General features: G+C 35.7%; 1 protein-coding gene and 1 long non-coding RNA gene across 2 annotated transcripts in view; one reads left to right on the top strand and one right to left on the bottom strand.

The window, feature by feature from the left end:
- Positions 1–6080, top strand: part of LOC143435453 (uncharacterized) — a 31236-nt gene extending 25156 nt beyond the window's left edge. Inside the window, exons 3-4 of the long non-coding RNA XR_013105773.1 lie at positions 1058–1150; positions 5732–6080. This is a non-coding gene — a long non-coding RNA (uncharacterized LOC143435453). The remainder of the gene's footprint in view (positions 1–1057; positions 1151–5731) is intronic.
- Positions 1–13962, bottom strand: part of Htr2c (5-hydroxytryptamine receptor 2C) — a 196578-nt gene that overhangs the window by 33486 nt on the left and 149130 nt on the right.

Raw genomic sequence — 13962 nt, 5'->3', positions numbered from 1 at the left:
AAAAATGCATTGGAAAGTCAGGCTAATAAATCATGAGAAAGAATACATCAAGATACCACAATTCTAAACATATATTCACTGAAAACAAGTATAACCAACTTTGCTCAGGAAATAATACTAAAGTTATTGATTAATCCCAAAGCAATACTAGTAGATTAGATACTTCTACTTTCTCAAAAATGCAGATTATTGCAATAAAAATAAAAGGAGCAACATCAGAGATAAATGTTATGTGGTATATCAAATGGACTTAGAAGTCATATACAGAGCATTTCATGTGTGGTCTGCTGAAAAATAATCTCAGTAACTCTTGGAGCTTTCTCTAGAATAGAATATACTCCAAAATAGAATATTAGTACACAGAAAATGTCTTTGCACAAAAGCAAAATAACTTCTTGTATTACATATTATTATAATAGAATTAAGCTAGAAACAAGCATCAAAAGGAACAAAAGAAAATTTTACAGACAAACAGAGATTAAACAGCACACAAGTGAATGTTGAACAGGTCACTGAAGAAAGCAAGGACATTTTAAAATTCATAAATCAATAAATAGAAACATCAAAACTTTAAAATCCTTTAAATGGGTTAGAGACAAATAACATTCATTAATATATATTCAAAATTCCAACTACAATATTAAAACAGGGTTCAGAAAATTACCCAAAACTAATATATCATGGCAAAACAACAGTAATTGCAGTAATGAAATGTTAATTTTAATACTGCAAAATATACTGAGATAGTCTATTATGTTAACGTTGTAAAATGGTTTATGCTATTTTAATAGATACTGAAAATCATTTGAATAAATACAAAAGGAATTTTTATATCTCTGTCTCTATCTCTGTACCTGGACCTATACCTACCCCTATACTTATATCCAGATATAATGCAGATACTAAGAACTCCCTTAAATTTGAGAATTTCTTCCTAAACAACAAGTATAACTAATTCAATAATTAGTTAATGCAATTTATGTTCATCAGACTCAAGAATTGGAGAGAATACTAATTTTCTTATTACTCATTATTTTGCTTCTTTTTCTTTTTGCAGTTCAAAGACTTAAGCCTCAGTGCCCGTGAGTGCGAGGGGAAGACAACCTAGTTTCATGGCCACCCCTGTGTTATTCGTTCTGTTGTTTATTTGGTGAGTTAGCTAGTTAGCTATGGTGTGGATTTGTGGGTCTGACACTTGACAGGGCGACACGTGGAGGCTAGAGGACATTTGCACAGTCTGATTGCTCCATGTAATTGGAGGCTCTCAGAGATCAAATACAGTTGGTCAATTTTAGGAATAAGTATCCTTGTATGCTGAGCCATCTAAACAAGTCTCTGTTGGTATTTTGTTAATTTTTCTGAGATGAGTTTCTAAGCAACTTGTTTAGTGTTTAAAAATAAGAGAGAGATGAAACTATCTAGGTATTTATGTGACATTGGCCTAATAAGTTTGAAACTTCTAGAATCAACAATAGGTTCAGAAAGGATAAATTGTAGTTTGTCTGGATAGAAAGTAAAATAGTCTAGAGATCTTAATTGTCTAAGAACAAGTACTAGAAATAGAAAAGTGGGGAAACAATTCATTACATTGATACATTTCACAAAAATTTTTACTCAAATATTTGCAAGATAAATACAAGAATTATTTTTTACCTTTATTCTTGATTTAGTCATTAATCTTATGGAAAAAAAAACTATGTCTAACCATATAAGAAGTCATACTATTATTCTTTTATATGAAAACAGAAAAATTAGACATATTTACTGGTGACTGGAAATACATCTGAAAAATCAGTAAATAAATGCTTATTTCACAAGATATTTTATGAGACAAGCCTAATCTTGAAAATGAGTTGTAAATATGTATCATTACATATAATTATATGTCCCTTGGATCTGACTTGGTACTATATCTAACAATTATGTTTTCAAAGTATTAGGGGACATACTGCTTTTTCTCATGCAATCATTCCTGTCTCCCCTATGTACCTTGGATTCTTGCTTATTAGACTGTTTCTATCCTATTTATAATTATCGAATCTTCTCTCCATACCTGATATGAGGTATATGGCTTCTGACTTAGTCATCCATTTTTACTTTTTATAATTTTCACTCTATAAATGACATTCTTTATTTAAGTAGGGATTAGATTATCATTTTATCTAGGTACTCTGCCTCTGAATATTCTAAAAAAAATGTACAAGTACCAAACCTCCTTATACAGGCATAATGTTAAGAGGTGACACAATTTTTTCATCTCTGCCTGTGTGTCTATAGGAATTTCTGCAGACTTTGCTATTTCTTTTGCTGGCCCTTATTTACAAATCCACTAGTATATTCTCTTCCTCTTGTAAGCTAAAGCTATAGCAGTTAGTCTCCACCCTCTAATAAATATATCCATCAAAATGTCTTTCTAACAATATAACTGAACATCTTTCTTTCTTCCATGGATAAATTTTATGGCTCTTCAGTCAAGAAGAATGATGTTTCCAGTATCTCTCATGACGAAGTGGGCCAGGAGATGGGACATCCTACATATGCAACCAGCCACCCCTCTCTTAGTATGAAGTAGGGATTTCCTGGCAGCACTATGCAGGATGTTCAACCTCCTGGTCCATGTGAAAGTCAACTGCTGCACCTGGAACTTCTGCTCTCTGTTGGAGGACTTGCCATTGGTTGATGCTTCTCTGTGCAAAGGATGACATGAAGGTTTCTTCTGACTTTGTCTTCTGTTCTGGATGAAGTAGCATTGACTACTGAGGACCAGAATGGTCTAGAAATCTGATAAGCAATAACCTACACTTTTCTCCAACTATTCTCCAAATTTTAGAACTATCAACTCTTACAGACCTTTAAAATAATTCTCTCCATAATACAGGTTCCAAACACTTCATAAGTTACCCGCTCCAGAAATACTCCCAAGTTTAAGCAACCCCAACTGCTTGTTTCTATAAATAATATGTCCACAGTCTTCTTACACTATAGTGAAGTCAGTTTCTACTGTTGAAAGGAGTATACTACCATAATTTTTTTAATAAGATGAAGTTAACCATTTGTTAATTATCAAAAAATGTAGTCCTATGCAACATCCTGAGATCACAGATTGTGGTTCTGCAATATGATAAGAATATTCTTAATGAATTAATTATGTAGGGGCATGGTATATTAGCCTGTCTTTCAGCTGAGGAAATTCTTCCTGCTGTGTTCATTCAAGTGTCAGGCCTGAGGTCTTTGTGACATTTGTAAGTTGTGACCCTATAATTCCACAGGAACTCACACCTGGGTTGCTCTTTATGAGTTATAAATAAGTTTTTCAAAGCATTCTGTACTTGCCCAATCAAGAGGGTTCCATAATGCTAAGGCTTTCTATATGACTTTGAAATTTCTATTATTTTGAGAATTATATACATTTCTTCTTTTTGTATCATGTTCAGCTCCTTCTCTTATTTCTTTCTGTGTCCAACCCCCATTCCACACCTACCCAACTTTGTGTCCTTATTTTTAAAACTCCAAGTCCCATTAGTCCTTCCTTTATACTCATAGCTATAACTCATGGTTATCTCTTGGCATGTAACAAACCTATCAGGGCCACACCTAGAAGCAAAAGCAATTCTACCTCTCCTGAAAGGTGACTTTTGATTAACCTACTTCTGCTCAGACTGCAAGCCATTCCCTATGCACTCATTATACACATTTTCATTTCTCTATTCAGATATTATTTTTAGAATGGTTTGATATGTATAAGGACAAATAAAAAAAACTTTGCATTCTCTGCCTTTCCAAGTATATGATAATGACAATTTTAGCTAGGTTTGTCCTATATAGGCCCACTTTCTCTGCAGCAGGAACAATTTATTGATGAAGGAAAGGGAATAAGGACTGTGATATTAATTTTATGTTCCTATACTTTCTTGTTTGGGACGCTTTAGCTGCAGCTTGTTACACTATTGATAATTAGGTTTCTGAAAAGAAAATATTCGATTATGTTGATGATGCAAGGTGATTGCTATATCAGTAGAACTGGAGGAATGGGAACAAGATAATTTAATGACCACAGAGATGAGTACTTATACCTAGGTTCTAGTGACTTCTTTAAACAAATTGTCTGAGTAAATCTGGGTAGCAGTAACAAGAACTTTCATTTAACTAGGGGTATGAAGTTTATTTCAAGAATTACTAACACTATGGACAGACCAACAAGGGGACAGCAGCTGGGGTAAATAGTTCAGGCCTCAGCACTGTTAGGGAACATGGAATGAGACGTCACAGCCTGTGTCTCCAGTCAAATCTAGCCATCCACCACCAATAAGCCAGTTAAGAGGTCCAAGTTAAAATGGAAAAAGAATAAGACCATGTAATCCATGTGACCATATTGAGAAGAGGGGCAAGATCCAGCAAACCCTTCAAGTCCGTCTTGAAGTGAGAATTCTGACGTGAGAACAAAATTTATATAGAAGGTGAAATATGTGCACATGTAAGCAGCCCCTGTGAAGATAGGCTTCAGTCTCATCCTGTAAAGGGGGCTGAAAGAAGTTGTGGGAACTGTTTGAAATTTCTCTGAGAGACTATTTTCACCTCTGGCTGGAGACCTTTTCTCCCTCTACCATGAGATCCCTGGGGACACTCTCCTTTGATTTGGGTCCATTGTTCTTAACAGTCTGATAGTCAGATTGAGAGATACAAGTGTTTCTTTAGCACATCTTCATTTCTGTCAGACCTTAAACAATTTCCCACTTTCTGTTTTGGGACCTCCATCTTGAGGCAGAGTATGTCTATACCCAAAACAAACAAAGCAGGAAGAATTTTTCTGTTAGATGCACATTTATTTTAGTGGCAGAAATAAATACCTATAAAGTTTCGTGTTATTTACTACACGGTATGTATAACATGCATACTTTGTAAGTGAATATAGTACATATGATAGTTAGATGTTATATATAATATGTATGATAACACATGCCCTATTAAACATGATAAGTTACTATAGGATGTTTTAGTCAATAGTATGTACCCTGCTTGACTCCAGTTTGTATTAGAACACTACATGCTTTCCTTATTTGCTATAATTTTAGTAATAATTGGATGACCTCTGATGATTTACATTTCTGTGTATTTGTGGTTTTGGCTTTTTTTTTGGAGACTGACACCTGTACAATTACCCTTTGTAAGAACCCTTCCTGCTTTTCCAGGGAAACCCCTACAATAAGTAATGACCCAGCTGAAGTTGTACTTCATTTGGTCAGCCCTTTCTGAAACTCTGCCTCCAGCTAATCTCCCCTTAATATGTCTTCCAACTGTTTTCTGTCTCTATCCTAACACAGTTATGGTACCACAATCTTCTCTTTATATTCCCTGATATATTAGAAAGGTTTGGAAAGTATATTCTGCCTGGCTGCTTTGTAATGTGTCCTGTCCTGTAGTGAACAGCCCATGTACCAGTACTTTTATGCCTCATGATGTCACAATTCCTCTCATTATTGGCATCATCTTTGCTGAGACTTTCAGCCAATGAGGATAGACCCAGTAGTATACAGTGACCTCCTTTCACCCAGCAGTCTCAGTCTTACTCTGGTCAGGCCAAATGGCAGCTGGCTCAAGCACATGAGCTCCTGGTTGTCAATTACTGTGACCTCCATGCTTGGAAACGAGATCGTTGGAATACTATAGACTTTGGGTCTTCAAAATCTTCTCTGTTGGATGCCTCTGTATTGAAATCTTCACCTCTTTTCAGATTACAATCAAGACTGAATATGGACAATATTGGAAACTCCTAATGTAACACCACAATAAGTTCCTTTGGACTCTCAAGGTATCTTGGTTTGAACTTCTCATTTTCATCATGGATGTGTGAATATGAACTTACTCTGCTGAGACAGACACCACAATGGGAATAGGATTCTTTGACCGATTGTACTATCCTGATCTTGAAGACATCTATGCAGGTCTTAATGAGCCACCTCCACCCATCGTCCATCAAAAATTTCAGCGTCCATATTTGTACACCATGCTTCTAGAAATAGTTAATCATCAAGGGGGTGGATATAAGTATTTCCACATGATAAAAGAAATTGTGAAATATCATCTTGATGTCTATAAGGCTCTTTTATGGTATATATTCATTTGGGAGGTGGTATCACATTGGAAAGTGACATAATATTTTTAAGTTCAAATAGTTTAACTATGTGAAATAGTAGTAGTTCTTTAGTCTTTGTAAGTGTAACTAGTAGTAAACTTAAATTTGAAAACATCTTTTGTCTATTAAAGTATAAAATATTTGTTTTAATATTTATTTTATTTAACAAGATTTAAACTGTTTATATATCATTCTATTTAAGCAAATCCTGTCAGATCTGCTGAAGAGCACTTTCATAGCAGACTTCATGGCTTCTATAGCTCCTCTCTATATAGGACACACAATTGGAGTAACCAAAGGGGAAAACCACAGCATTTTGGATAATCTCCAGTCTACATATTTTCTTACCACTATAAACACACTATATGCATAAATAACTATTGAAAAACTAGAAAGAAAGAAATCAGCCACTGTGTCTAAAAAGAAATCTCAAAATTTTATTTGTAGTAGGAAAGGTGTCATTATAAAGAGATGGTGGTTTTACTCAAGTGATGAATGTTGTGAGGGTGAACTGATGCTTGTTCATGAATGGCTAACAAAGGAACATGTGGGGCACAGGTAGCAACTCACTAAGAAGCAACAAAGTTTCCCAGGGGGAAGCTTTAAGCCATAAGTGTGCCTCAGTCCTCTACTAAAATTTCGGATTTAGAGAAGCATTTATAACAACAGCTAGGACAACCAGGTTCAATATGCAAATGTATTTCACAGTGAATCAAGTCTTTGTAAGAGGGGCTTGTCATAATGTATTTCAGCAATTCTTGTGTCTCCCACATAATAAATATTAATCAGGAATAAGAAGAAAGGTAATGATATGTAAAGGTAATAAGAATGTGTAATAGTTCACTGAGATAAGTGTTATACACACATGTGCACACATATGCATGAATGTACATATGCACATATATGTGCTTTGAAAGGTATACTATTACTATCCCAACTGTACTAATTAGATATCTTTTCCTAGATTTTATAGTATTCTGTATGTATTACTGTACTAATTTAAAACACATGAAATAGAGTCTAAGAAAATTAAGAAAAGATAGAACTGGGCTTAGGGATCTTCTGTTAAATTTTGTTAAGATAGAGTCTTACAACGTAGCTTTGGCTATCCTGGAACTTCCTGTATACAGCTGATTCCCTTCAAACTCAGAGATATTCCCCTGCCACTGTCTCTCAGTCTGCCGGGATTAAAGGCATGCTCCAAAAGCTTATGCTTTTTTTTTTTTTTTTTTTTTTTTTTTTTTTTTTTTTTTACTTAAATTTATCTCATTCACTAATATCTATATTTTAATTTGGGATTTTGTATTAATATAACATTTTCACAAGTGGAATTATAGAGAACTATACATCATAGGGAGAGATCATGGTTGATGGGGGAAGGTTCACTTTTATTATAAAATAAAAAGCTAAAGGATTTACTACATTATATTTTGTTCACATTTTTGACTCAAAGTTTATGTCTGCTAATTTAAAATATCTTAAAATTCAGAAAGTGTCTATTTTTTAATCTGACCACCATTTAATCACTTTTAGCGAGTCTTGAAAAGTTTTCTAGATTCTTTTTGTTGTGATAAAAGGTTTGATTCAGGATTGAAATGAAAGATGGAAAATTGTAAAAATAAATAAATAAAAGTTGAGGGTGGAGGCAAGTGCAGGGTTGTAATAATGGACCCAGTCTAGTGCTATGCCACAAAGGGCCAGATGGCCACAGAAGTTCACTCTAGGGTGAACTTGTACTGCTATGTCTGAGGTCATACCAGAGGTTCCGAATCAGAAAAACAGGAAGCACAAGGAAAAGGGTAATTGAAAATGGCAAGGAGTACATTGTAGCAATTGCAATGCTCTCCAGAGCACACCTACCATTAGTTAATACGAAGGAGACTCATTTGGTAGGTTTGTACTTATAGTGAATCCTAACTTCTATACTGCCTGTTTTCCCAGAAAAATACTCTTTATAGGCTTTAAAATGATCTCAGTCTGAAATTATGTCATTGCAACAGGTCCCAGGAAGTCCCACCTAAAGAAACTAAAGGAACACTATGACATTACTTACCACTTAAGATTGGCAGACTAGTTTGAAAAGTTGTCATTTTTCTTTATTCTCCCCCCTTAATAATTGTATATTCACCCAACCCTATTTCTTACATCATTCTCCAGGGCCTAGCCCAGTGAGTCTTCCTCATCCTCCCCTCTATATACCTTCCCCAAAATAACAGATCTAGTCTGGTTCCACATCAGAGCCCACGGCCAATCTAGCCAACACTGCCTAACATCTAAGCTTCAGGCCTTTCACTTGCTACATCTAACCTTTCCATCCAGCCAAATTTGCTCTGTCCACCCAACTTCATTACTCCCAAGCCATTTCTAACCTCTCAGTCCAAACCTTCTGCACATCCATGCTCTCTTCTTCCCAACCTGTTCTGTCCCCATACCACTTAAAACTAACAAAAGAAGTCTACCTGTCCAGATCTCATCTCAACAACAACAAAAAAATACAAACAACAAGAAAGATAAAAACCTACCAGTCCTGTAGAAATGTTTGCCCATGAGAATTACTTAGATGAACCCCTGGACACCCAATTTAAAACAGCTTGAATTACTGAAAGAACAAGTTTCCTGTATTTAAGGGTCATTCTGAACTTAAATGGATATTCCTCTGAACAATTTAATATGTGCTCTAACCTGATGAAAGCCGCAATTCCCCTCTAGAATATTCCTAAAGGTGACCAGATGCATTTCAAAGGAGATATACTTGGTGATCCAAAGAGGTATCCCCATTCTCAACATCAGGTGGTTTTTTTTATTCATTTGGGACCACTGGCCAGTGGAAGGTAAGGTACACAAATTAATAAGTCAAGAATACAGGTCTTAGGAACATCCTGGAAAGAAAGTAAAACAATTGGCAGGATTGGAAAATGTTGGTATTATAAGGATCCAAAAGAAAGAAAATATCTGTGGAATTTGTGACAGAATACTACTGTATTGATCATGTAATACTTGATATTAAGTACCAGGATGTGACTCTCAGTACAATAGTGGCATGAGAGTTACATTGATAGCCAACTGCTTTCTGATTGAATTGGTAGCTTCCTGCACAAGAGGGAATTCACGCTTAGTAATGTAAATCCAGTCTCAGGCCATGACTGTGTTGGCAATAGGCCCTAGAGAGGAAGCCTCTGCTATTGTTTGGCTAAATGGAGACAATGTGCCCTTCAGATGATATTTTAATATTTCTATTTATCAATTAGTGCTGCTGTCCGAGAAGCTTCTTTTTGCAGTGGCAGCAGGAACTGCAATGCCTTATAACTGGGCACAGTTCTCAGAATAAGTGACTATTGATTGGTCACTCTTAAATAAGACAACTGTATCACCCCTTCAAGGCTCAGGAACCGTGTGGAAAACAGGCTAAAAAGAAGAGCCAGATTATGAACAATATTGTAGAATGCTTTCTTCTGGACATGACTTAACTACTGTATCCAAACTCACAGTTGCTATAAACTGTACAAGATTGGGCCCATCAGCATCATATGTCATAGAGGAAGGAAGGGCTCATGAATCCTCATACCTTCCTGAATTTTTAAAACCAGTTAATTGTAGGTCTGGAGGGAGGCTCTTAAGGGCCCACTCTTCCCTCAGGTTTTACAGGCAGTTTACTGCACCAAAAGAGAAGGCTTTTAAGAGCCTCACCCTCCCTGTGTTTTTTGCCAGTTAAGTGTAGCTAGATGGAATGGGTTCATTAGGCCCCATATATCCTTGAGCTTTAATTGGCAGTTAACTGTTTCTGAGTGAGGAGTGGGGCTTAAAAAGGCCTACCTCTCCCTCAGCATTTATAGACAGTTAACTATAGTTAGAAAAGGGAAGTTTACAAGCCCCGCCCACCACCACCTCATCACAGGTTTTTATAGGCTGGAGAGTGTGATTCTTGAGGCCCCACCCTCCCTGATTTTATACTGGAAGTTAACTGTATTTGGGAGAGTCACAAAATTCTATAATTGCCTTAGAGAAGACAGGCTTATAGGGTCTCCAGCCTTATCTGAGTTTTTAGTAGGAATTAACTGCAGCTATAACTAAGGGCCTCACAAGGAATGAGGAATGAATAAGGACTATGATCAAATTATTTAACTATGAAAATATAATGAATCTCATGACTATACAATTAATATATGTAATTAAAGAATTTCAAATAAATGTAAATTTCAGAGAATTTATTCATTTTTGCATATATTAGGATAGAATCTAGGGTCTCGCAAATGATTTGGGTGTACAACCACCATGCTAAAACAATTATTTAGTTTTTCAGTGCCCTTTGAATTAGACTTTACAGACAACATTTTCTACAAATCCAAGTATTTGAGGGTGGGGTATGGTGTTTGTTGGTATTGATTTTTCTCATATTTTTTCATATCTGTGAGGCTTATGTGCATTAGAGTAGGCTCAGATATTTTGGTCATCCTGATAAGCCCTTAGAATCAGTGATCACAGGAGTGTTCACAGAATCTTGTTTATTGTCTTGCTTGTTCCTTGACTATTTGCATGTATTGTATTGCTAGTCGCTCAACCTAGAACTGACCTTAAAACTTGCATGAAATTAAAATGGTATAAAAGCAAAAAGGAGGAGAGAGGATGAGATGAGGTTTTCTAGGGAGGGAAAATGGGAAAGGGGGATGGCATCTGAAATGTAAATAAAATATCCAATAAAAATTTCAAAAAAAACCTTTGAAAGTGATAAAAATTCGTATATGACATTTAGAGCATTCATTGTTTCTCCCCTTTTATTGCAGTAACATGCTGTTACCCATAATTTTTGAGTGTATGCAATTACCTTAGGGTCTTGATATAAAGCTATCTAAGAGATTTCATTTTACTAAACATTTTGGCATTTTTATTTTTCATTATTAATTTACAGGGTTATTATTTTCTTCCACTTATAAGAACTATGAAATTTAAAGCCAGGACATTTGGTGTCTATTCTAAGACTAGTGCTGAGTGAAGCATAAATAGAAGGAAATTAATAAGCCATTCTTTTGGTTTTATCCTTTCATCTAGTCAGCTATTTAACTATTCATTCACCAAGTATGGCTAGCACCTTCTTCATATCAGATACACTTCGATATTCAAAGGAGGAGACAGACAACAAATGAATAAAGTATAGAGCAAATATATACATATGTATGTATATATTTGTATATTATATTTATACATACATATGTGTACATATATGTATATTATATATGTATATTATACATATAGGTATACATACACACACATATATATATACATATATGTATTATATATGAGTATTATTTCCTATGAAGTGTAAAGATGTCCTGAGTCCAAAGAATAATGTAAACTCAAAGCATAGGTTGAAATGCTTATGTTATATTTTGCTTTTGTTTAATTGAAAATAAGTTTTCCATACAATATATTCTGATCATGGTTTTCCCTCACTCATCTCCTTCCAGATCCTCCCCACTTCTCTACAGTTTCTACCCCATGACTTCTTTTTCTCTCTTCTTAGAAAATAAACAAATGGCAAATGAAGAAAGGAACCAGAATCAAACAAAAAAAGAAAGAAAAGCACAAGAAACACATACACTCACAGAGACACAGACACACACAAATAAAACTCAAAAATAAACAAAAAAGAATACACACACACAATAAGAACACATAATAGACAAGCAAACCACTAGTAAGGTTAAAAAAGAAACAAAAGCTCAAACAAAGAAGCCCACAAAAAATTAAATCTCAATATCATTGAATTTGTTTGTTATTGATACCTACTCCTTGGCATGGGGTCTTCTTTTAAGAGTCGTTTGATAGTTTTCTCAAAATACTAGCTCTTGGTTCTTTATTCTTTGTATTTTTCTCTTTCTAATTGATTGATTTCAGCCCCATGTTTGACTATTTCCTACTGCCTATCCTCTTGGGTGTGTTTGCCACCTGCTGTAGCTAGGCAGAACCCTTAGTGGAGGGATAAAGACACCAATCCACCCACAGAACTCTCAACCCAACATTTGTTCTGTCTAAAAGAAATTCAGGGTCAGACACAGAGCAGAGACTGAAGGAATGGCCAACCAGTAGCCCAACCTAACTTGAAACCCATCCCATGGGCTAGTGCCAATCCTTGACATTATCAATGATACTTTGTTATGCCTGCAGACAGGAGCCTAACATAACTGACCACTGAGAGCCTCTACCCATTGCTGACTGAAACAGATGCAGATTCCCACAGAAAACATTGGACAGAGAGGTCAGTAACCCCTATGGAAGAATTAGGGGAAGGATTGGAGGCCCTGTAGGGAATGGAAACTACACAGGAGAACCAACAGAGTCAACTAAACTGGACCCCTTGGAGGTATCAGAGACTGAGTCATCAATCAAAGAATACTCCAGCTGGAACAAGGCACATCTGTAGGAGACATGTATCTCAGTCTTCATGTGGGTCCCCAACAACTAGAATGGAGGTTCTCCCTAAAGCTGTAGCTTGACTCAAACAGGGCTGCCTTATCTGGCCTTAGTGGGAAAGGATGTGTCTAATTCAGAAAAGATTTAATGAGTTGATGTGCTGAAGTAGGGGTGTGGGTCATAAATAAATAATATATAAATTTTTTTTTCTTCTTAAAAAAGAAAAAATAGTTTGTATACCCAGTGAGACTCCAGTATATAAAACTTTTTCTTTGTGAGCAGTTGTCAATTGGTGATCTTTTGACTTAGAGATGTGAGCTTGTGTCTACTTGCTCCCCTTACTGTTGGAATCCCATCTGGCTTGAACCTTTGGAAGCCCTGCACATGTTACCACAGTTTCTGTAAGTTTATATGTGTGTCATTCTTTATGGTTTGGTAAAGCACTTTGTTGTGGTATTTTTTTGTCTTCAAATATGTGTTTTAGATGGTTATGGATATATATACTACTAAAAACATTCATGAAAGAAGAAATTTTAATTTAAAAGTCCATGTTAACATAATGTAATGGATAGAAAGAGTAAAAATTTGAAGCCAAGAATGGTGGTACTGAGAGGAAGAGAAGGAGTAAGGAGAGGAGGAGAAGAAGGAGAGGAGAAGCTAGGTGATGAGAGAGAGAAAGAGGGGGGAGACAGGGAGGCAGATGTTCACGTATCTCCACCAGTCAAAGATAGTTGATATATCTAGGTTGGGTAGTGGGTTACACCTCTGATTGAGCATTACCAAACTTATAAAGCCTTTGATTAACATTTTTAAAAAAATGTATAAGTGCATAAAGGAAAAGGGGGCATGGGATAGGGGTTTTCTAAGCGGGGGGGGGGATGGAGAAAGGGGATGGCATCTGAAGTGTAAATAAAATATTCAATAAAAATGAAATAAAAAGAATTCTTGTGGCTATGGTGTTTATTCACATTGATAGAAACTCTAAGATGCTCATGCTGGAAGGCAAACTTGGCAGTTTAAGAGTTACAGAGGTAGTACTGGTTTTGAAGGTTTAAAGGGATCATGGAGAATAGCTAAGGCTTTGTACTGTGTATCAAGGTCCTGAAGTAAGGCCAGAAAAAGTTATTTGTCAAGGTGTAGGATAAGTTGCAGGAGAATACCCAAGCATTTTGTAGATGCCAATATCATGAGATGACTATCAGAAGAAAATAGATGGAGAAACCAAGATATTCCATGACAAAACCAAATTTACAAAATATCTTTGCACAAACCCAGTATTACAAAGGATAATAGCAGGAAAGCTCCAATACAAGGAGGGAAATTATACCCTAGAAAGAGCAAGAACGTAATCCTCTTCCAACAAATCCAAAAAAAGCCACACAAAGACAATTCCACCTCTAGTAACAAAAATAACAGGAAGC

This window comes from Arvicanthis niloticus, chromosome X (genome assembly GCF_011762505.2).
Source record: "Arvicanthis niloticus isolate mArvNil1 chromosome X, mArvNil1.pat.X, whole genome shotgun sequence".
In the NCBI taxonomy this organism is placed as follows: Eukaryota; Metazoa; Chordata; class Mammalia; order Rodentia; family Muridae; genus Arvicanthis; species Arvicanthis niloticus.
This window is presented reverse-complemented; position numbering and strand designations above follow the sequence as displayed.